Here is a 19,921-nt window from a genome sequence, read left to right as displayed (position 1 = left end):
GCAGTAATTCCTTTTTTAATTTCAAAGCGTAAAATAATTAGACACACCTTGCCCTCATTTGTACCTGTGCAAATCCTGTTATTTCCAGCAAGGTTTACAAAGAAGACAAAACTTATTCCTTGCAAATTAAGAAATGAACACATAATGAGAAAGGAATTGGTTGCCTTCTATTTCTCAGGGTATTAATTTTTCACTGATGAACATTTCCAGCAGTCTTGTATTTTCTGTCTATCCAGGATTAGAATCTGGACCGCAGGCTGTAGCTATGCTGTTGCAGCAAACACAGTCCATTTGGTTATACTTAGGTGTTTGTTTTGGTACTGGTTTCTTACTGTCCTAGAAGCTGGCAAACATATTAATGTCCTCAAAGTACAGGAAGTGTCCAAGTTGACATTTTGGTTTCAGGAAGTTGATATTTTTGCTTTCCTAATGCTTCTTGAAATGCAAAGATAATTGCATGCATAGGTATTGTTCCTTGGAGAATCTGGGACAGTATTTGAGACTGGGACTGTGAAAACTGAACATCCTAGTTTCAGTTTTGGCATCCAGTTTCAGCAGGATATTGTGAGACTTCTGTTATTTTAAAGTACAGCCAGCTGTGACCAGCCAAAAAATTAGTTGTATCTCATAAGTATACTGAAGCTCTGAATGGACTATTGAACACCTCCCCCAGCTCCAATGAAGGAAAGAGAAATTACAAGTGCACAGTATCTTATGGATAAGACCCTACTGGGCAATTCGTGCGTTCACTTATGCTAATGTGGAATCCCTAAAGAAAATTTAATGCTCTGAATTCACATTACAGTGATCAAAGAGGCTGATCAACAGTACACAAAAGGGCAGTGCTTCAGATACTGATTTAAGGAACCAAAGCACAACACACAAAAAAACCCCCAAACGAAACAACAAAAAAAAAAAAAAAAAAAAAAAAAAAAAAAAAAAAAAAAAAAAAAAAAAAAAAAAAAAACAACAAAAAAAAAAAAAAAAAAAAAAAAAAGCATTCCAGGTGAGACAGATGTGCTTTTTGAATTCATGCAAACGTGTAATGTGACTTTGCGGTATTTTTTCAGATTGTAATTTCACCTTGACTCTTATTACAGCCCTACCAAAGGGATGACGGTCTGCTACCTACAAAAAATATTCTCTCTAAATAGCAATTACTTCTTTGCATTGAATACTTAACACTGTATCACATAATTGCTGAAAGAGACTGAAAAGTTTTAACATATTTGTAAGCAAATATAATACAATTGTTTTTTGAAGAAAAATGTATTTCACTAATATTAGTAATTGTATTTTTATTACAGCTTTCTCTGCCAAGATAAGGAGGAAAATTATACACAGCTTAGTTTTAAATTACCTAATACTGAACAATCTTTTTTTTCTGTCTATCAAAATTTTGCCTAAAATTAAAGTGCAATTTACAGTTTCATTCTACCATCTGCATCATTTTGCTATCAAGTGAAACTACAAATATTCTATGGTGAAGATTTTTTATTTCTTCTGTTATTTTGTATTACTTTTGTGTTGTATTATTGGTATTTTTTAATACAAGCTTACAAAAAGAGCAAAGCAAATACTTTACTGTGAAGAGTAGTATGGCTTATCCACATGAACCATAAACTGACAGCCTCATTGTAGTCATGTAAATGTTGAGGAAATGTTGATCTTGAGATAATAACTTTTTTTTTCTCCAACTGTAGAGCTTGAAAAGTAAAATATAATGTACCACAGTGTTTATTGTCTCTGCTGCACAAACCCATGATAAGAGACTAGTATAACTAACTTCTGAAGTTTCAGTGCAAATTAAAGTTCTCAGACAGGTTTTCCATTGTGTTTTGACTGCATTTTTAAGGTATTTTCTTCCACACAACAACTGTCAGTTTTTCTTTTTATTCACATATTTTACATGTTTCTTTAACAGAAAACATATTATTTACGGTACTTTAAAACAGATTTCATTTGTAGGAAATCAGGAAGTGATGGTGTTTTCTTCTGTAATTAATTGATTTACTTCAGCCTTGTTCTCCTGCAAGGGTCAACAGACCTGAAATACTCTTGTTATGAAAAGTTTCAGTGTATGTACCCATGCTTCTGGAGCACAAGCCTTCATTTTGTCTGATGCTTCCTAATACAATGGGCCTTTGTAGCACTCAAGAATCTGATAAAGTTGAGAAGAGGATTTGAATTGGGAATGTAGCCTCAAAGTCACCGATAACCCATTTCTGTCCAACACGTTAATTCTTTCATATTTTGAATAGTATTATCTAAAGTGTATGCAAGGAGTACTCTCTTTATCTACCCAGAGTCCTTTGTGAAGATTATGAAGGAAATGTTTTTTCCTATAAAAATTTGGGAAAATAAGGTAAACATTTAGTGGAAAATGACATACTGCTGTATTTTACTATAATTTGATATTTATAATGGCGATAATAAAAAGGATGCAAAACTACCTGAAAACAATATAAAATCCACCAGAACTTTCACTTTCAAATGGCATCACGATGTATGTATTTTTTTCAATATTCAACATGAAACACTACTTTAAGCATGCTATGTTATCAAAACTGCTTAAATAATTTTAGAGTAAATCTGTAATAGAAAGTTGTACTTAAAAAGCATTATTATTATTATATTATTGAAAGGTTATTTTATCTCCAAGTGTTCAAAATATTTCTATACGTGCAACATGTATCTCAGGTGTTGAGTAAGTGCTTTGATTAGCAGCTGTATATTGATAAGTAGTCCCAGAGGTAATTTGATATCCTGGGGAATAAATGCACAGTGAAAGAGACTAAATCAGACTAGGGAATCATTTACCTGCCAACCATTAGCACATAGCAGTTTCTGAAGCTGTGATCTGCAGTTAGCTTGGTCTAAAACAGTACATTAACTTGTATGAATGTTTAGAGATTGTTTTAACACTGTTTCTATATGTTCTAACATTGGTGAATTCTGATGTGCCATTTCTAAATCTTTTGCTGTATCAATGTAGCTGGTAAGGAATTGGTGGGAGCCAACTAAAGAACTTGCACCAGAGATTATGAGGTATATGTATACTGAGTGCTGCAGTTGTGATTTAAGCACAGGGTATTACTTGACCATATGTGCACTGTAATGCAATATAATGCTACTTTTTTAAAATTTTTGCTCACTTCACTAGAGATGTCTGTGGCAGACAAAGAATATCATTCTACTAATTTTTCAGCATCTTGTAGCCTTAAATGACTTGTAAAGACACAGAAAAAACTTGGCAAGTGTGAAGGCCAAATTACATGTTCTGAAGATATAAGTTTTTATAACTTTCATATGAAAAAGCTTCACAGTTTGTTGATTATTTAAAATAGGAAGATAATTTCTCATCTGTTTGACTTAGAGTTATCAATATAATATTAGTTTATATTTTTTAGTGCAATTACTTTTTTCTGTAGTTTCTAGATGGTGTATGTCTTTTCCATGAGAAGATTCTATTTAAATTGTGCAAAATGTAGAATTCAAACAGATTCAACAAGCCATTAACAAAACACTGTGTGGGAGGTACAGAAAAACATTTTTTATTCATTTTGAAAATGAAAATTTGCAGGGCTATTATGTGTCTCTAAACCCTTCAGTTGTTTTGTACCTTTCTCTGAAATTATATTTTCCTGCAGTTGGTGCACTAAAATTGTGCCTTTGAAGGGTCCTTGGGTCCTTTTCTAATTTGTTTATTTTGTAAGTCATTTACTCTTTGAAGAGATGAGAGCATGCCACTCATCACTCCTGTTGATTGTGTAAAGTCCCAAATTCACACCAGAGGTAACGTGGCATTCCTCATTCTAGATCTAGAATGTCTTTTTCACTCTGATATGAGATCTGCTGCAACACTATGGCTGATGCAGTAAGGGGGAGATGTGTTCATATTACACATTGGAATTAAACCAAGTGTTGGGGGTTAGGTTTGCTCCTTTTTTACTTTAAAGAATTTTTTCCCCATAAGTTACCAAAGAGACTAAGTGTTGGATACTTAAAGAGTACTTGACCAAAACAAAGAGATGGCCAAAGGTGTTTTTTTTCTTATCTGTTGTAACTCCAGAAGGGAGAGGGTAACTGCCTTCCCTGATAACAAGCCAGCTGTTAGAAATCGAGTGGGGCATTGTTTCTTATCTCTGCTCAGTCTTCCACTACCCCTGTAGATATTTTGGAATTGGGTTTGAACTACCCATCCTGGGCCCCACACCAAGGCCAACTGTGAAGCCTGTGGCGCAGCTAAAAATTAGGTATTAAGGTGTTAATAGGAGATAGTGGGTTTTCTAGGTGTTAATAAGTATAGTTATTAGTGTGAACCCTTTAGCCATCTTAAGAAACAAGTGAAACAATATCTATTTACATTCTTTCTGTGTTGTGTGCCAATGAAAATGTATCTGCATTTGTAAACTATCTAGAAGAGTATATAACCTGCCATTTTAGACAAAATAAACGGAGAATGTAGCATTTATCATAGTGATTGGATTCATGTTTACTCCTGTCCAGCTTCCCATTTATTTAAGGGTCCTCTCACTTTATACCCCCATGGGAATATCTTCTGTTAATGCACCATTAAAGCTCACCAATGGCATGACACATTTCATCACCCTATTGTGAGATGCTCTACCAGGGAGCAGAAGGCAAACCATTTCCACCTAGACAAAAAGGAGCCACAAGTATCACCAGGCACTCTGGTGTTCCCACGGGACTCCCAAAGGAAGACCGGACCCATCTCTGGACCCCTAGCTCCACAGGACCATCTCTGCTTCCAACAGGACACATCTGCCACTCCAGGAGGACTGACTTTGGACTGTTTCCAACGCCCTGACCAACAGGGCATCAGGTTGTATTTCTTACTCTGTCAGGGTTTTTTCTGGGATTCCTTGTTTGTTTGTTCGCTTATTCTTTTGTACTACAACATTTGTATTTTTAATATCCCTAGTATTCCCAAAATCTTTGCCTGGCAGCCTTTTAATTTCTAATTTATAATAATTTGAAAAAGGGGAGGAGGAGGCTTACATTCCAAGGGAGAGTCCAACCTTCCTTGGCAGATACCTGTCTATCCAAACCAAGACACCGAGGTATTGCAATTACCCAGACCCAAGCAAAGACTAAAGAACTTAGAATATTCATTATTATAGCTGACATCTGGCCCCATTGTTTTTTCTGATGAGCAGATTTTAAGCTCACTTTTTCTGCTAACCTTCTTTAATCTTACCTAAAAATTTAGGTAACCTATGACTCTATTTTTGATGTCTGAAAAATAAGGCCCATGTCTTTTCTTTTTACCCCTAAGTATGAAGACCAGAATTCTGAGGGGACTATGTACTTTCCTGTCTATAGAAAAGGTTTTGGATTATTGTTAGGAGGAGGGAGGAAAAAAAAGGAAATCCAAGTAAAATGAAAAATTACACCTTCTAAATATATGGTAGGAAAACAGAATATTAAAATGCAACTGAGATACACGGCCCTTAATAGCAAAATAATTAAAGTTACTTACTCTGGGAACAAGCCATGAAACAAACATGTTTATGCCATGTTAAGAGACTTCAGCAGACTGTTCAGGGATGAACCTATTTGAAATAAGGAGAGCTTTAAAGGCCTGAGTTCTCACAGTCCTCACCAAACTAGCATCCATTGTCAGAAACAGCATTTTCTACAGAAATAGGATTTTGTAGGACAAAATACTCATCCAGATATAAATTTTTCTGGTAAGGTTATGGTAGGAGAGTTCAAGTAATGATCTATTGGCTCCTTTTGTTTTGAGATGGGATTGTTTCTGTCTAAAATAGAAATATACTTTACTTTAGGGATATTGTTCTGGAGGTAAAAACACCATTTCAATGGTATTTGGTTTTTTAGTTATATTTTGCAATTGATCCAAAGTTCAATTTTTTTCAATTTGAGAACTCTGCAGTAGTTTTTTTTGGGAACAAGGGAGGAGGAAGAGTTTCTTTTCTTCTATCTTGTTTTTTTGGTTTACATTCTTTTTCTTATTATTCTTTATAAACTGCTTTCACACAAAGTAAATGAGTAGATGCAAAGAATTCTGTATCCTGAGTGGTGGCATTTGAATGAATTGTCATTATGCAGGAATGAGAGCCGGTCAATGCTCAAAGACAGTCGTGGAAAGCGTGTAGATTCCTTTCAACTAGTAAAGGAGCAGCAAGCAGGACCTAAAGCAGCATACAGCTGTACAAATAATGATGTTTCTCAAAGGCAGTATGGCATTCTTGTTATCCCACCTTGAAAAGGAGCTAATAGAATAAAACAGACAAGATAAGAGCAACAGAGATGGTGAGAGGTGTGAGACAAATTGAGTAGACTATTTAACTTCACAAGAGAAAAGAGGAGCATCAGCTGAAAGCTGATACACTGCCACATGAGGAATGGTTATTCACAGAACTTCCCAGTGCAAGGGGTTAGGGCTAAGAAATGAAGCCATCAGACTTGATATTATCACCTTTAAAAAATAACCAAACAGAACTCAATGTATGAGGTAAATTGAAAAGTATGACTAGTATGAAAATGCAATATCTACATTAAAGGTGAATAGAAATAATAGGCTGGAATCAAACACAATGCTTTGGTTACAGCCTATGGCTTCATGAGTCCCTATATTATTGCAGTTTTGGGAGTGACCATTTTTAAACAGAGTTAAAAGGAGCTTTTGGTCTGTCTCAATGAGGAAGAAACAGCTTCTGTTCCTATAGGTCTTTAGACTTTATCCCTTCAGGAATTGCCATCCTGTGCCCTTAGATCAAACCTCACTTACTGCCAGCTGCTGTCCTTCAGATTGATAATAGGACTGTGATCACAGCCTTCATTACTCTCTGCATTCTTAGCCATAGCTCTGACAATTGTCATTTTTTTTTTTTTTTATCTGAGATTGGACAGTTGGTGGTTGATGTGTACATGTTTCTGTTTCCTCAGACTGACGTGCATTTAATTTAGTTCTGGACTTTGTTCAGCTGTTTTGTTTTGCTGAAATGCCCTGGAGGGTGAGCCTACAGCCACAAATCTTTCCAGGTTTGCTTTCAATTTGCAAATCCTATATTTGTAGCAAAAAAAAAGCACTCTCTTTTCTCAGTGGGAGTGTTTGTCAGACCTTTTTTGGCAACAGCAATGAGTAGTTTATGGTCAATTTCATCTAACACTGGCCTCCCATAAATAAAGATGGGGAACTTTTTACATTGGTAGACTTGGGCCAAAGAGGCTTTTTCTTCTTCTACACATCAACACTTGTGGATTTCAGACACTAAAGGAAAAGAATATTGGTCTCCAGTTCTGGCAATACTGTTAAAAACAATTCTTAGAATCTGAGAAACTGACTGAGATCTTAACTCACGATTATATCTTTCACTGAAATGGGAGATTAACACTCACTTCATACTGGTTTATCTAAATTACATGCTAAGTTATGAAACTGCATTTACACTCAAAGGAATCTCTTCATTGCTTCCTTATAACTGCTCTTATTTGGAAGTGAATGGTCAACAGTGGCTTTCAAATACAGTGCATTTTTGTTGAGTCCTCTTTTCTCCCTGTTCTATTGCTCCTATTACTGGCAATTAACCAGATTTTTGTCTTTTTTTTTTTTTTTTTTTTTTTTTTTTTTTTTTTTTTTTTTTTTTTTGTCTTCTGTCCCCTACATTTCTACGTTACTATGTTTTTTTCTCTCTGTTCTCCATTCTCGTTTCTCCCTGTCTGAGCTACCAAAAATACTTCGCTGTCTTCTTCTCTTGCTTCTTCAAATTAGAATCTCATTCAGATAATATGCCTTTATACTATCCATAATGGATTGTTTTCTATAAAACTGCTACCATACAGAGTAAACTGCAATATGAGGAAATTATGTTTTCCAAGCCACTGGAGTACTTTCTGGGATTTGGGTGTGTATTTATTTTTTGTCTTTTTTTAATAGTAGGCCTTTGTAACATCATCAAGGGATGGACAATAGTTTCTTGGCTATTTCTCCTGGACTTTCCCATCTCAGTAGCAAGAAGAAAATATTGTATGCTCTTCTCCACTTATTGGATGCATGTATGAGTTCTTGCCTTATGCAGTGAAAAAGAAATGAGCCTTAATTTCTCAGTCTGAGAGCAACTTGAACAATTTAACAAGTTTCTCTTGAGGGAGCCAATACGGATGTTGAAGATTTATATAATATATACATATATATTATATAAATATTATATATAATATAATTTAGTAGCTATCTTATTTTTTTAAGAAAAATACATCTTTAGATATGTATCTCATATTTTTCAGTCCTCTGCTCTTCTGTTGAATTTATACTTCATGTAAAACAATAGACAAGAATCTGTTCTCAACCCTATATCAGGCATTTTCTACTTCAATGCAAATTTTCTCCCCCATATGTTGTCCTATGTATTTTCCTCTAAGTTTAATTCCCTATGCCAGTCTATTCATCCTTAGGAAGACTCAAATAGAACCTTGTTACTCTGACATTCAAAGCAACCTGGTGCCTTCCAGTTTGTCCTCCAAAGTAATTTATCAAGAACTCCAGTTTTGATGTCTATTCCTTGGGTTTCTTCTTAACTGTTTGATTGTTTGTGCCATCAGACGACCGGAAACATTAAATTCATCTTCTTATTCTGTGTCAGTCCTGATGGATGCTTGCCTGTTTTGCCCTCAAATGTTTCCTAATAATGGAGACTCCATAGTTTCTGCAGGCAACCTCTTGTATTTTATCATTCTTACCTTTACGAAGTCTTCTCTGTAGACTAACAGGAAACTTCCATGGACCACTTCAAGTTTGTTATTTCCACTTATAACACTCATGAACCTATTGTAAAGATGAAGAGCACAATATCTCTTTAAATATTTTAACAGCACTATTTCACTGCTTGTTGAACCTGACTTTCCCCCCATCCTCCCCTTGAACAGAATAAAAACAACACTAGTTTCTTTAACCTGTCTTTCAATTCTTATTCTTATACATTCGAGTCTCCTTGTTAACCTACTGACTTTTCAAATTGGTTATCCCTTTCATTGAAGTATATTTGTAGAGAGAACACCTTGAGGCCATTCCAAGGGTGGATAAGACTGAAGGGCTATATTCTGTACCTGACAGGCTGCATGCCTGTTAATGCCTCCCAGTACATGAGGTCTTTACCCAGTGCTGCAAAAACATGACACTTTTGATGGGTAGGCGCTTTGTAATTTTTATAATTCTGTTGTGATTATCTTTCTATAATTCTGTTACAATTGATTTTTGCTTGCTTCTTGAATTATGATCTCACTTTACCCTAAAAATCAGATATCTAATTTGCCAGGATCCTTTTGAATTTGCTATTTTCACTGTATAATGTGTCCCTCCCATTCTGGTGCCATAAATAGTGTTTAATAAGCATATGCTATGTTCATTCATCAAGTTCTTATTGATTGCATAGATTGATATTATAACTATGGAGGAGTCCTGGAATGATGCCCTCAGTTTTAGCATTAAGTTGTTGATAGATTGTTTGAGAAAGATTTTCTAAACACCTGTGCAGCCTCCCTTTTCATAATTCCTGAGTTGGCCAACAAAAATGGCATTCGAGGTAAATCCTCTACTAAAGCTAAGATGTGTAAAAGCCCACATCATACATCCACAAAACCTATTTCTCTGGCAGAGAATGAAAATAAATTAGTTTGATCTAATCTGCTTATGTATGCACAGCATGTCACTCATGTCTCTATTTTCCCAGGTGTTTTTAAATCATGTGAGTATTTGAATGGAAATTAGAATCAAGACTGAGTCATCCTTTTTTCTTTATTGCTCTTAAAGGATATTTACCAGATTTCCCCTCACCTGCCCTTTCTGTATCTTACCCACCCTCCAGAGATTAACAATATATTCCACAGGCCATCATTAATTACATGACCAAGACAAAAAAAGCCTGTCTCCTAAGACAACCTGTTCCAGTAATTACTAGTGTCATGGTGGAATAGGTTTTGCTGTTGTTCAATCTGAACCTTGCAAGTTGCAATTTATGGCTGTTGTCCCTTGTTATGTTGTCTGCCAGTACTGAGTTATTGTTTGTTTATTTAGAGAGTGTTTTTTCTGCTCAGAAGATTTTTATGGATGGAGTTTCTCTGTCTTCCTATGTTTCAGACTTATAAGCAGATTTTTTTCTTGGCTTTCACTGGAAAGCTCATTTAAAGGGGGAAATACCAATAATGTCTTCCAATACAAAAAGCCTTATGCTTACTATATTTGTTTGATTTTGTCAATAATACCTATAGCAAGTGTTACTTGCACTGCTAGAGGCATAAAGAGTGTGTTTAATAAAAGTCATGAGGTTTTTTAAGCTGTTATATTATGAAATGTGAACCTGGATTTACGGAGAACTTATTCATAATTTTGGAACACTGGTTACTGTTCCTGTGGTGGTTTTATTCTCTGCCTTAGTTTCCTTTAGCCAGGAGATTGGTCCATAGACAACTGAGATTTTTAAGTTGATTTAGTATTGATTTAGTTTTTCATAGAGGCTCCACAAATTCCAATAAACTGAATTCATGTTCTAGTGCTGTAATTCTAAGTTCACCAAGCAGAACCACCTGATGTGATGTTACCCAATAGGTGAGAAGAAAACAAGAGACCAGAAAAATACCCTCCCCCTTAATCATGACCATATTGGTGCTTCCCAATTCAATGCTGGGATTTTTAAGTATTAAATCCCTGATTTAGTGATGTCTTTAAAGTCATGTATAGTGTGTATAGCTTTAATCATTTGAGTAATTGCAATGATTCTTAACACAAGAGGTGAAATTGAATTCTTGTCCTGAGAGGTTTGTCTAATTTATACACTACATTTTGTTGTATTCAAACAGTATATCAGTGTGCATCAGTGTTTTGCCTGAATTCCAAATTCCCTCTATCATTAAATGAAAAAATTAGATCATAGATTTGAATTTTTCGAATGTGCAAAGTTTAGTGCCAAAAGTGTTTTTAAAAAACTGAGATCCCTAGTTTTAAATTAAAGGGAATATTTTTCACAGCTTTATCTATAACAATATAAGCAAGTCTTATTTCATGCAACACTAACTTAGAGATGCTTTCCTAGGAGAACTGATTACAAGATTTGTTTTCTTGTAGATAGTGTCATTAGTAAGTCACAAGTAAAATTTATTAAGACCTATCAATTTCTCTTGCTTTTAAGAGTCATAGCTGCACATATGTACTCTGGATGATTTGTAAAATTTTGTTCTGAAAAGTCTGATATGAAAAGTATGAAGAAATACCTAGATGTCATGAAAGTTTTGATTCTTATGAACTGACTTCATAGATAAATTATAAATAGTTATTATAGGGCTTAAACAATGTGTACCTTTTCTAGGCTATTTTAGCACTGATTTCACGAGTCTCAGAAAACTTGTGGGCAGGAAGGTGATCCAGTGGCTGTAGAGAAGCCTGTAGCCCATATATGATAGTATTTCTGTAGCTCATGTACCTCCTATTTCTAAGCCAATTCTGTTTGCACTATGCAGTGGTGCAAGGCAGAGGAGAAATGGGCATCTTAAGGCCACGATATTGACTTTAAAGATGGTGTAAGTTCAGGTGATTCTGCCTTCAGATAATCTAGTTTTTATAACTAATTCCTGATTATACTGCAAAAGTGAAAGCAAGAGTACTGAAGGCCTAAGTGAAAAAGTATTCTTCTCTCCCTAAATTTTCAGATCCAGCAGTTATGGGAAGTATTTGATGTATTATAAAAACAACTTATTTGTCAGTAAAAAACCCATGTGGCTGAATTGTGACTTGTTAATTGCTGTAGTAGTGGTTATGGCATTGCATGCAGAAAAACAGCTGCTAGTTTTTTTCTTTAATATCCCAGTAGTGAAATTTAGGTGTTCATAATATGGCACAGCCAAAACTGGGCCAAAACTCTGCAAAAAAGTGGGACTAACACAAATTTTCTTTAGAATATTTTTTTTTTCAGTAACACTGTCCAGAAATGACATTGTCACATCCTAGATACATCAAACAGCAATATGAAAAACAGTTTACCTAAAACCTATGGGAAAACAATAAAACAAACTTATCAAAATCAAACTCTTCTAAAATGTAACTGAAAAGCAAAGGTTTCTCTTCTGTCTGAAAAATGAAAAATTTCTATCAAATTTGCATTTAAAAAACAGCAGTGAAATAGTAACAGGGTTTGAATATCTCTCCCTATGAAATGAAAATACAGGTACAGATCCTGGGGCTTCCACATGGAAATACACTGCATCCTGAAAAACATTTTCCTTTGTTGTTCTTTTGTTGTCATCCTCTGAAGATTCTGCTATTTCTGTTTCAGAGGGAAAAGTAGTTCTAAGAGATGTTCAGCAAACATAAGACTTCTGTCAAGGACTAAGGGAGGGGAAGGGGAAAAGACTACAGATATAGATGTAGATCTGAGCTGTCTACAAAAACTATGACGTCACTTAGATACTTGGTATCTGATAAGTGTCTGATAAGGGAAGGCATGCTAAGCAAGTAGCTCTAATCAGGAGAATTAAAGTTAGACATTTTCATACATGAATGAATTACAGTCCAAAGAGAATTGGCAAGATCTTCAGCTGCGGCATGTCAAATACGATACTAGACTGTATCTAATTCTGCTGCAAAACTCTGATTTTGTGAAAGCAGTAAGACGAGACACATGTTTAAGTTATTTTCAAAAACTGGGATGATACTTAGCCAAAATTAAAGTGGACTCAACAAGCTATGCTGTATTTAGCACATTCAAAAACCTGCATATAGTAAAGAGTGGTTTCCTCTTCACTATTCTATATATAGTGCATTCATCGTATGCATAAAAGCATATATATATAGTTTTATATAAATACTAGAGATACTATTTGTATGTATATGTATACATGTATATTACAAAGCTCTTTTTTTTTGCAGCCTATGGGAAGGCCTCATGTTGGAGATATTTATGGGGACTGTCTCTGGGAGGGTCCCCAAGGCAGATCAGGGGAAGAGTGAGATGAAACTCCTCCTTGAGGAGGAAGAAGCACCAGAAACAATATGTGATGAACAGACCACATCCCCCTTTTCCTAGCCCCCCGTGCCACTGGTAGGGAGGAGGTAAAGGAAATTAGGAGTGAAGTAGGGCCCGAGCAGGAGTGAGGGATGGGAGTTTTAAGTCTTGTTTGTTTTTAATTGTCATTACTCTGATTAAATTGACAATAAATTAAACTGTTTTGTCTACAGCAGTAATCAGTGAGTGATCTCTACCTTTCCCTATCTCAGCCCAGGAATCTTTCATTGTATTTTTTCTCCTCTGTTCAGCTGTGGAGGGGAGGGATAGAGAGGCTTTGTTGGGCACTTGGTATCCAGTCATAGTCAAACTGCCCCAATTACTCTTAATATTTTGGTACAACAGGAAGATTGCTCACCACAAGGCATGTAGAAGGTGTAATTTTTATTCATTTATTTCTTTTTCTGTATGCTGAGAGAAAGGTGTCTGTGTCACAACTTCTGAGCTTTGCTGGGAAAGGGAGAAGTCCTTTGTATCATTTTTGCAGTTCACTTTAGTTTTCAAGTCTTAGAAATGTCTAATGTAAATGCTGATATCTAGAGCTAATAACAAATATGTTTTCAAGTATCAAAAAGGTCCTTGCATATTAAGGTTTGTTCTTGGTGTTTTTCTACCCTCTCTATATATCAAGGCCAATGAGGCCCTTTTAATAGATGTCATTAACCTAATACATCATAATCTTACTCTGGGTCTCCAGTTTCTGAAGGACTGGGAATCATGATTTCACATTCTCTCTTGCATTGATAACTTTTACCAGTGGAAGACTTAAAAAAAAAAACCTGTGGAAGGGGTGTAAGCAGGGAAGAGAGGAGCAGTGGAGAGTTGTTTCCTATTTTCTTTGCTCATGAGACTCAGAGCTTTTTGGCTGGAGAAAAAAAAAAATAAGGTTTCTTTTAACATACTGAAAGGCTTTTCACGTATAAAAAGATTGGCATGTGCTTAGTCATTTCTGCAGTATGAAATGACTAATAGTTCACTTTAATGTTGGGAATCTGGATTTGAATGCCATATCATTCAGATAACTTACATTTTATTTTACCTTCAGTCTAATCAAAGTCCTCTGTATGAAAACTTTGGAAGTGATTAATTCTTACTAGACACTGAAAATATTTTTCTGTAAACATGGGTGTGTTTTGTCAGTGTGTATGTGCATAAAATCTAAACTAATTCCCTGTAAAGGCGAACTCAGGAACCTTACCTTCAATGTCTCCTCTTCCTCTGGCTCATATGCAGCTAGGCATAGGACTTTATTCCCTTGGTAAACTTAGCAAAAGTATTCATTTTACCTCAGTATTATTTAGGACCTGCCTCCATTTCTTTAAAGTATCTATTATCTCTACGATCTGCTGGCCCTGATGTTCTTCTCTAGGAGTGAGCTACACAAAATACTGCACACAGCACATCACATAGATGTTGCTGATTCTCTATTGGTTGGCAGGGTTGGAGGGGAAGGTGGGAAAAGGATAAGCAAGAAGAGTCTTTAAAATACTTGTTATCTATTTACATATTTACTCAGTGTTGGTTATCTGCAAAGAGCTTGGAGAGGCCTTCACTTCAGATAGCTGATATTCCTGGAGGAACAGAAGTCAAGAGTAGATTTTTGATGACATAGCAATATAAGTGCCACTTCTTGCTGCACTTAACCTTGTGTTGTCCACAGGGATGCTGATGTAATTCATTCTAAGTGCTGAATGGTGATGTTATTAAGTATTTTTATTACAGCCAAAGCTACTACACCCTGCCCTCACAAATTAGCAGCATCAGCCTGTCTTCTGTAGAGGTTGAGGCCAAGAGACTTTGAGACCAAGGATCTTGGGGCAAGCTGCAGCCCAGTGCTTTGTGAGCCCTTTGCCTTCCCCATCCCTGTCACAGGCTCTGTACGCTGGCACAAAGCCCAGGCTAATGCCCCCAGAGGACCTTTCAGCCCAGTCTCGCTCTCTGCTCTGCTAGTGAGATACACTTCATTAGCTGAGAACCAACACACTTTCTACAAGTTTGATTTCCTAAACACTGATGGCCTTTAAACTTTCCATCAGTTAACCCAATATTGACTGTAATAAGTATATGGGATTTAAAACTATTTGTCCTAGTTAAAGCTTGTCTTCTGAAAGAACATCCCTTTTTTATATAGAGCTATGAGATGGAGAATCCACGTCATCTTTTTCTACCTTTTAGTATAATATCTTTTCTCTTTTATTTTATTTTATTTTATTTTATTTTATTTTATTTTTATTTGGCTTTGAACTCCAGCTCTTGGCTTTAGTTTTGCCTTTTCCTTCTGTATTAGATAGTTGTGTCCAACCCATTTTCCTCCTGATTTAAAACATTTGTATATTTTAACCAAATTATCCTACAGTCTTCTTTCTGGTGAGCTAAGAAAACTGACATCTTTATGTTTCTCAGTGTAAGGCACTTTCTCCTACCCTAAACCTAAATGAAACTTTCTGGCTTCTTTACACAAGTCCTTCAATTTGTCAACAGCTTCTAAGAAATAAGAATGCCAGAGCGATTTGGAGCACTTTTGTATAGGGCTCACAAAAGTAATAAACAAAAGTAGAATTATTTTCTGGGTCCTACCCTCTAAGCCCCCATTTTCTAAAAGACCAAAAACTTAGAACTCATTTCTACACTTACATTTTACACTTAAAATTATTGAATTTTATTTATTTAAAATGTTGTTTCAAGATGATAAAAACACCATGAGCTTCCATTATATTCCTCAAATACATTCAACCCAAATGAGTGAAATGTTTAGGACAACATCTTTCATTTTGAGTTTTTTTTTAAATAAAAAATTGTATTTAATTTCTTATTGGAAAACTGACCTGGGTTTTAAAATATAGGAAGCAAGGATTTTAAAATTTTTCTCATGTGATTAATTTTTTTTTCTTTTAATGATGCTCACTTTTTTTTTTCCTTTTTTTTGGCAAACACTAGCACCAAACCAAACAATCTGCAGCTGTTCTCACTTAAATTAAGTAGGTGACATGGTTATAGACTGCACACAGAGACTATTAGCAATTCTAATGCTTCATGAGAGGACTAACTAAAAAAATGGAGCTAAATTCTTGTTGGAGCACTTGGAAGTGAAAAATATAAATAAATATAATATTCAGCAAATATTACTACTTTAAGACTAAACAGCAAAATATACTCAAAGCACCTTTAAATAAAGCATAACAAAAATATTCTGGAAGCAATCCAACTTTTAGATTTGTGGTTATCTGTTTCTCTCTCTTATGGAGATGAGAGGCTGAAAAATGAGCAGGTCAAATCCTTTCTTGCATTCACTTTAGTAGAAGGAGAGCAAACAATGTATTCACACTCTTAGGGGCAGAGAATGCAATAACAGCATTGTCATTGCAGGCGGTGGAGGAATTAAGATCTTGCATAATGAAGGCTGTATTTCTTTGCTTTGGCAAGATGGGAGAAATCATTAATTAAATGATTAACAGATCAAATAAGCACTTTGAATTTTATTGCAGATCTTAATCTGCCATTTTATCATACTTTTAGTAGAATATTGTAGACACAATGGAGGAAGAAAAAGACACCTTCAAAGTCTTAACTTCCCTTCCTGCTCTTTGACACCTTAATTCAGCTTGCAGGAAGTTTTTTCCCTTTTCACTGTAGGTCATGTTGGATGGTGGTTAGCTTTCAGGATTAGGATGGGCTTGCATAGAGGTAAAATGTTTGCTATATTAAAGAGTATTTAGTTAGTTCTGCAAATTTCCTACTGCAAATTCTGACACATGAGCAGGCTGCTTTCTTTATTAATGTCAGCCAAACTGAGCCCAACCTGTAAAAGATGGTTTTGGCACCATGTGACTGCACTGAAGACTATGGTCCTCTTGACCGATGTAAAACAGGGAAAAAAATCAGCCATTGATTTAAACATATTAAGATTATCCTTTTTTAATGCAGTTATTTTGTGCCAATGGACACACAGGGACATGCAGCTGAGGGACAGCCTGCAGCATAAATCTCTGGATGCAGGTGATGCTCTGCTATCCAGATCTGAGAAAGGAGTGGACTTAGCACAGTTGAGGAGTCAAGCAACTCTCACAGGTCCTGTCAACAGATGTAGTATGTACTGCCTCAAGGCTAAGGGGAATTTCTGCTCTTGAGTTTCAATGCCTTAGCTCGTGGATGTCATGGTCTTTTGATTTGCTTGACTGAGTCCTTGAATTCAGTGGCAAAAACTGTAGGCCCAGAATCTACAACTTTCCATTATTTTATTAAAACACAAAACTATTCTGTTTATTGAAACAATAAATATATAAGGATGTATTTTCTGTCTCCTCTATAATCAGTAAAGAATTTCAGAGCATAGATTAAAACCTCCTGAAGACATATAGCCTCTGACCTCACAAGGCAAGCATTCTGGGAAGATACCCCCAAATGCTGGAACAAACGCAAAGTATAGGACATTAAAAGATAAGGTCAACAGTATAGATAAAGGTTATTATTTAAGCTTAACAGGCAAATTCAACACTATGCTAACTGATTAACAGTAATATAATGATGAATTCAGTAAGATGTGTAGTAATATGCTATTTAAAATGAAAATTATCTGAGTCTATTATAAGCTAATTTATTATATTCATAGGGAAACTGCTGTAAAAATTAATGTTGTGTCGTGCTCTAATATTATCATCAAGGAATATTAGATTTATTGAACAAAGATAATGAAAGAAAGTGGGGAGAAAATAAAATAATTAAGCCACCTAGTTTTGAAATTCATCACTTTTTAGTGTTCTGTGCATGAATAAATCAGTGGTAGAGTTAATTACTGCACTGCTGTATGAGCTAAAGTCACAACAAAAATGAAGGCTGAATTAAGAAGTTCTGCAAATTCCTTCTGACACCTCAGAGAATCACGTGTCCAAAAAGGCAGATTAGCAGAGATACCTGCACCTTCCTGGACTTCACCCTTCATGAACTAACTGGCAGGTGGTATTTGCCCAGAAGAAGGATCTCAACTAAGGCAGCAGCCTTCAGCACAAAAGTGCAGTACTCCAATATATTATCAATCTAACACAGTTGGGTGCAGCCACTCCTCCATAGAGGCACCACTGTCTAATACACAGACAGTTATCCAGAATCATCCTGCAGAAAAACTGTGAACTTTAGAGGCAGAAGGATCCAGCACACTCCTTTTGACTTCTGGAAATCTTTGGATTTTCTGGGCCTAAGTGATATGCTAAATATCAGAAAGAAAAACCTGTGATAGATCAAAGAACAGAGAAACCCAGCTCTACAGATAGACTTCAAAGGTAATTAGTCTTTCTTTTTCTCCTCAACTAACAAAAGCACAAAAAGGAACACAGCAAAGCATCCCCATGCAATTCCTATATTAAGGGATAATAAATTGTTCCCTTCCTCACCCCAGCAGAATTTTCTACTGCTAAGCCTGACATCTGGAGTGCTGTATATAGCCAGAAGAGAACTCAGAGGTAAGACAATGCTTTCATCTCAAATCAAGGTGTGTGAATGTTTTTAGGCCTAATTATAAACACTTTTATCTCATGCTCCAATCAATTAACAGTTGTTATTTGGTAGCTGTAAATGCCATGCAGAAATGCGGTTGTTAGCTACACTCAGCTGCACTTAGTACATCAAGGGCTGATTTCCTTCAAATGATCCTTTTTGCACAGAGATTCCTTTTCTGGATGTGCCATGTTATTTCTGTCCTGAAGGAGAGATTCAGATCCTTTGCTTGATAAAGCAGTACAGCTTCCCTGAAGTTAATGGAGCTATGCAGAGCCACAGCAGCTGGATATGTGGCCAGTAGGAAATTTGTTATTTCAGAGCTCAGTGGAAGAGAAAGACAAACTGGAGAAGAACATTCAGGAAAGGAGTGCTTGGAAAGAATAGTTTTAATAGTTTGGTTTTATAATTTGCTCTATGATACCAATCATCACCCTATTTAAAAAAACATAGGTGTCTCACAAGTAAATCTTTTCTTTTTCTCCTGTAACCTTATCACTACCTGATCAAATTTGTCTTAAGTTCCTCTGTGAACAGAAGTTGCACTCTTTGAAACTCGCTTCTTAATGCAAATCAGCTTGCTTGTTTTCAGCTTCATAATCTTTTCCATGGCAACAGCCTATCCGGATGTCACAGATAGAAAATGATGACTTTTGATGAGTAATAAGCAGCAGGGGCAAATGAATCCTTCAGGAAGGAGAGTGAAAAAAAAAAAATATCCTCTTTAGATTAGATCCAGCAAAAAGAACTGAATTCACCAAGCATATAATTTAAACCCAGTGATGATATTTGCAAAGTTTATTTGGTCTTAAACTTCCTTTAAGTACTCTCTGTGCATGATGCAGCATAACTTACTGGTCTGCTGGGCTCCCATCAGCACAGCAACAGAAAGAGTCCTAGAATTTGTCCCAAAAGAACATGAAAGTCTGGAAAAACGTTCTTGATGAATGAAACCAATAAAACAAAAGAGAAACATTTTCAGTGGGGGAATTGGGTGGAGTTTAAGATCCGTGCACCATGCTGAAGATTTTTACATGGCAGTGCCTATGTATAGCAAGCTTTTGTCTCTTCTGTCAGAACTGTCTGCCACCTACTGCTTATTCAGAGGGTGTTTTCATAGTTAATAGCAGCATAACTAACAACCAAAGGATATTTCTGGCTGCAGGGACTTTGCGTCGCTGGGAGAATATTTGAGTGACTTAGAGATTTGTTTTGCTCTTGGTTAGGGCTTATATATTTTTAAAATACTTAATACAGAAATATAGGGGAACTAGAATCTTCAGACCTCCCTGAGGCAATAAGCTTTAGTGATTAGGCTGGGCTCCCTCTAGCCAGAGACACTTCAGTGATTTTTAAAATTAATATGTTGCAACTGTTAAAATCTGAGTGTT

The 19,921-nt window shown here is 35.8% G+C and overlaps 1 long non-coding RNA gene across 1 annotated transcript in view; it reads left to right on the top strand.

Moving 5' to 3' along the window:
• Nucleotides 1-583: 583 nt before the first annotated feature.
• Nucleotides 584-19,921, top strand: part of LOC310908529 — a 470,346-nt gene continuing 451,008 nt past the window's right edge. The window contains exon 1 of the long non-coding RNA XR_014589867.1: nt 584-1,006. This is a non-coding gene — a long non-coding RNA (uncharacterized lncRNA). The remainder of the gene's footprint in view (nt 1,007-19,921) is intronic.

The sequence above is a fragment of the Zosterops lateralis genome (genome assembly GCF_965231275.1).
Source record: "Zosterops lateralis genome assembly, chromosome: 1".
Classification (NCBI taxonomy): domain Eukaryota; kingdom Metazoa; phylum Chordata; class Aves; order Passeriformes; family Zosteropidae; genus Zosterops; species Zosterops lateralis.
Note: the sequence above shows the minus strand (reverse complement) of the source record. Positions and strands in the feature narration are given on the sequence as shown.